The sequence below is a fragment of the Mastomys coucha genome, unplaced genomic scaffold, assembly GCF_008632895.1.
Source record: "Mastomys coucha isolate ucsf_1 unplaced genomic scaffold, UCSF_Mcou_1 pScaffold6, whole genome shotgun sequence".
Taxonomy (NCBI): domain Eukaryota; kingdom Metazoa; phylum Chordata; class Mammalia; order Rodentia; family Muridae; genus Mastomys; species Mastomys coucha.
Window position 1 is genome coordinate 71,153,874 of NW_022196912.1, and position 5,708 is coordinate 71,159,581.

The following is a 5,708-nucleotide window of genomic DNA, read 5'->3' on the forward strand; positions in this document are numbered from 1 at the left end:
GTCACTGACTGAGTCTCAGCGTTAATGGCCAGAATGGTTAGGGCCTCATACTTCATATGACTCTAGCATTCCCACTAACAAGAGGGTTATTCAAACAGTGGAGATCTCTAGGTATCATTGTCAACTTAAATCCTATATCCAATCATCATTTTTAAAAAAGCCCTGCATCTTCTTTATTATCTATTATGCAGTTTTTTTAGCATATGGTCATAGGATGCTTTGACGGAGGCCTGAGTAATTGCTGCATTATACTCTAACCATGATGCTGCTCAGCCAAAGCCTCTCATTTTACAAGTGGGCTCAAGTGTCTGAGAATTGGTTCAGACTCAGAAACTAGAAAAGAACACTTTTTACCCCCATTGAGTTGGCTGCCCTCAGCATCTCCATCATTCATTCTTGGTGTGCAAATGAAGCAATGTCCTTGCCAGTTGCTCATCTACCCTGCCCCTGGGAACACGCGTTTTACTAATTGTCTCCACAGCTCTTTTAGTGTCAGCCCATCTGAATGCTACTCCTGCAGGATTGCTCATTGTTGCAACCGGTTTCATTTTACCCACTGGAGGATATAGAGTCTCCTGTGCAGCTCTTGTTGGTCTCAAGTTCTCCATCCGCCCTCCTTAGTCTCTCAAATGCTAGGTATAGATGGGTGCACTATACCCAGCATTAATCTTTTGACACATAGCTTCTACATCATCACCACTGTCCTAGGACTGGCAGTTCTGTAATAAAAATATTGCCTGAGTCACAGATCACAGAAGGCAGCCGTCACTGAACTGCTCAGCAGTAATGGTCTGCCTCCATGCATTCTTTATTGCACTAGTAAACAGAGTTGTATGCAGATCTCTCTGATACATATCACTTATTGGGACCTATTTTGTTTTTATGCCATCTATCTGTGATGACATTCTCACTCACTGTTTATCAAGCACTTCACTTTTAATCTAGACCCTTACTTTTTCCAACTTCCCCGCATCATGCTGGCATTGTCTCCTGGGGTCCTTACTGGGAAGTAAACTTTATGTCTCAGGAGAATACTCTTATATTTTAAAACTCTCACATTCTGTCCCTTTGTCCCAACTCTTTGGGTCCTGGGGTACCAGCTTGGCTTCCATTTCCTTATAGACCTAGAGCTTCCCTGGCTGGCTCATGTGGTAACCTGATCCTTGATTTTAGCCTGGTTGTCAGAAAAGAGGATCGAGGTGTATTTTCAGCAGGGCGAGTGTGATCTAGCAAACAGAGGCCTTCAGCATCTTCAGAAGAGACACTAAGCTGTTAGCAAAAAAGCAGAGTGGTCCCCTTTCAGCAGGCCTTGACATTTCAGCCTGATCTATTTTCCATGTTCTTAAAAGCAGCAACTCATATGACCCCATCTGAAGTTTCAGTATCCCACTCTCTATATAGCTCTTGGTATTGGTGTAGGACATGTTCTGGTGTTCAAATGTTCTCTTTCTTTGGTACTCTTCCACCCCTAAAACTGAGTCCAGATCATAGGCCTTAGCATTTTTTTGGACCTTTGGCTGTAGGAAAGCAAAATGATGTATGGCCAAAGGAGCCCACTGACTCTTACATTCTCATTAGTTAGTAATGAATTATCCTTTCACTTTTCATTCTCTTTTAAATATAGTAATAACATCTAACAAATCGTCAAACCGCTGCCATAGTCTTTATATGTGGTCTTCTAGTTGTGTCTATCAGATGCCTGAGATTCCTAGCTCCATCCTTGGTGTCTACTGTCTTAGGAAAGGTTCGTGGGAAATAGACTTTGAGACAGAAGTTGCCTGTTTCTTGGGGAAATGTATAGATAGATAGATGATAGGTAGACATATGATAGGTGATAGGTAGGTAGGTAGGTAGGTAGATAGATAGATAGATAGATAGACAGATAGATAGATTGATCGATCTTGGGAAAATTTATGGAAAGAATATAGGTCTAACTTGGCTGCAGCATAAACCCCAGCTGACCCCCTAGGCAATGCTGGTGCTGAAAGCCATTCTCAAACTGAGGTGAGGGGCAGGATTTTGTCTTTGCTGTTTTGAGATTCAAAGTCTGGTTGTTGTTGTTTTTTTGTGACTCTTCAAGACTTATTTCTGACTGAATCAGACTTAGAAGTAGAAGCTCTCAGTGAGGATAGCCCATGTCTCTTGAGAGCCTGTTCCTGGGTTTTACTTTGGCTTCTTTCATTGTCTTGGACCAAAGCTCAGCATACTCTTGGGGCCTCCTCTTCATTTTTCTTGGTGCATTGCTTCTTCAGAGCAATGAGTTGATGTCTGTGTTATAGGACACATGAAGTAACAAGACCCATGGGTGCTTAGTCTTGGGCTTGTTACATTCATTGTTTAAGGATTTCTGACAGCATACTGGTGGACATCATCTTCATTAGAGAGATCGAAAAACTTTGAGATTATGCTAGTTTTTTGAGGCACCAGCCTCCAAGGCCCAGTAGTATTTGTCAGTCCAGGAATATCCCTCTCTCCTTTCTTTAAAATAACTAAGTTGAGAACACTTAGATGTCATGTACAATGTGTCTGTGGACACACTTAGGCTTTCTCTCTTCAGTTCTCTTTCGGGTAAATCTTGTCTGTCATTCCTACCACTGGTTCAGGCCATGCAACTCTCCCATTCTCCACCCACAGCATCAGCAGCTACTTCTATGGCCATGTGCTTCTCTTAGAAAGTACTAAGCATGGAGTCACTGTCCACTTCAGTGCGTTTGACAGCCAGTGACTAGGAAGGACATGTTCAACCTCATCTTGACATGGATAACCACCTATGAGTTGCCACCAAAAGAGCAGGGCCAGGATTTTAAAATCTGATCCAAAGTGGTCTGATCCAAGATTCTTCAGCAGTGTTTTTGGTATTTTGGACTTCCTAATCACTTATTGGAGAAGAGGCTGCCTTCTGTGTTTTTTATAATATGTATCAGTATGTGAAACTAAATTCCATAATTTCCTTCCTCATTGCAATCAAAATATCTCTATAAACTGTCAAATGTCTCCTGTGGGTATGTTGCCTCCATCTGAGAGTCATCTAAGTTGAGGGTATATCACAAGAAGAAGTGCTCAGTGTACCTGTGGTATTTTGAATGAGAATGGCCTCCATGTGCTCATAGTTTGAACATTGAGTCCTCAGTTGGTGGAACTTTTTGGGAAGGATTAGGAGGTGCGACCATGTTGGAAGAAGTGTGTCACTAGAGGCAGATTTGAGGTTTCAAAAGACTCATGACACTTCCAGTGTGCTAGCTCCCTGCTTCCTGTTTATGGACTGGGGTGTGAGTTCTCAGATGCCCCATTGCCAATGTGCCTGCTCCTTGCTGCCATGCTGACCTGCCTTGATGGACTCTAGCCCTCTGAAACTCTCAGCACAACCTAATGCTTTCTTTTATAAGTTGCCTTGGTCATTGTTTTAGTTAGGGTTTTACTACTAAGAACAGACACCATGGCCAAGGCACCTCTTATAAGTTCAACATTTAATTGAGGCTGCCTTACAGGTTCAGAGGTTCAGTCAATTATCATCAAGGTGGGAACATGGGAGCATCCAGGCAGGCATGTAACAGGAGGAGCTGAAGTTCTACATCTTCATCTGAAGGCTGCTAGCAGAATACTGACTTCCAGGAAGCTAGGACGAGGTTCTTAAAGCCACAATGATGATGGGATCAGAAGTGAGGAGGACACAACATCTGTCCCAACAACAGGAGTGACTGGGACCAGCAGGACCCAGGCACACAGGAACTCTGCCAGGACAGTGGCACAGGACTGGTGCCCTGAGCAGACCTTGGGCACAGACTCTGCAGTGAGCCCCATAATACCCAGAGGAAGCTCTACTCCCAGGTGGTCTAACAGGCCCAGGATCACAGGATCGCAGACTCACTGGATCACAAAGACAGCTGGACTCTGAGCAATTCTGACACAGTTCATTGAAACAGTTGATGAATGACTTCATGGATATAGCATCTTAATACACATACCATTTCTTAAATGAATGTAACCTGTTCCCTGTGGGCTGAGAATGAAGGCAATCACTCAAGTCAAATTGCTTTGACCATAGCAGGAAATCTGTATCTAAAAATCGTGCCTACAATTCATTCCTTGGTGCAGCACAACTGTCAACTCTTAGTTTAGCTACGATGGAGGTAAAATCCTTTGGTGATGTGAGGGACATTGAAGTACAGCCTTATTACAATGAACTCCAATATCTAAAAATTGTTCTTATTTTGGGTTTGTACCACAGTAAGAGCTAAGATTTTAAGCTTTACTAAAAACAAAACAAACAAACAAACAAACAAAAAGACTATCTATTTATGTTCATTTAAAAAGGCTCATAGTGATATATTTTTTAAAGTATCATACAGTCAATATGTTTGGAGTTATTTAAATTTTATATTGAGAAAACCATGTATTTTCAGTATTGCTATAGACAATCATCTACATAAGACTGTTCAATTGATTATTGTTTTATATCAAACAACTTTTATAATATTCATTTTTAGTGTTACAATATTTTATAAATCTTAAAGAATATGATAAAATAAAAACAAAAAAGCCACAGTGATACATCTACTCCAACAAGGTCACACCCTCTAATACTGCCACTCTCTGGGCCAAGCATATTCAAACCATCACAGTCATAGTGTCTTGTCACAGACATTGAAAAGTAGCGAATGCAGTACCCTTATCAATTAATACCTCAGAAAGCTGGATCAGCAGAGCCTGATTCCTGAAGGAGGGTCTAGGCAGTGAACCACAGTATCCTGTATATGTTTTATGACACATAAAGGGAGGTGGGTGTAGGAAAAAAGAAAACAAAATATTATAGCTAGTTCCAATATTAAGGCTTATGTTTTAATGTTTAAATTTTCAAATCGCTTAAAATTTATTTTGAGTGTGATATGAGATAAGGTGTCCTCTTAATTTCATTACTTAAAAATGACACTTGTCTCTGACAGTACCTGACTCATACAGAAGTAGAGGCTCACAGCCATCCATTGAACTGAGTACAGGGTCCCCAATGAAGGAGCTAGAGAAAGGACCCAAGAAGCTGAAGGGTTTGCAGCCCTTTAGGATGAACAATAATATGAACTAACTAGTATCCTCAGAGCTCCCAGGGACTAAAACTCCAACCAAAGAGTACACATGTTGAGATTCGTGGCTTCAGCAGCATATGTATAGCAGAGGATGGCCAATGGGAGGAGAGGCCCTCAGCCCTGTGAAGGTTCTATGCCCCAGTGTAGGGGAATGCCAGGGCCAGTAAGCAAGAGGGGGTAGGGTGGTGAGCTGGGGGAGGGGGGAGGGAACAGAGGTTTGGTTTTTTTCTTTTTTTTTTTTCTTTTATCTTTTGGAGGGGAACCTGGGAAAGGAGATATTGTAAATAAAGAAAATATCTAATAAGAAAAAAATGACACTTGTCTAATCCTTTTAATTGAATGGTTCATTATCTCCTTGCTAATTTGACATCTCTTATAATGCATCATGGTTTTCAATATACTTGTCAATCTATCTTTTAATTTCTTATTCAGCTTTGAAGATTCTCAGGGCATATTTTTTTTCCTACACTGAGTGTCTGGGCCAGACCAGAGCTGAGGTCTAAAGAGTAGGAGAGTCAATATGCTCATCATCATAGTATTATTAGGTACTATATCATTTTTGGCACAGACATGGTTTAATTTCCCCAAACGACTGTTGAGCCTCAGAATTCCAATTAATCTTGTTAC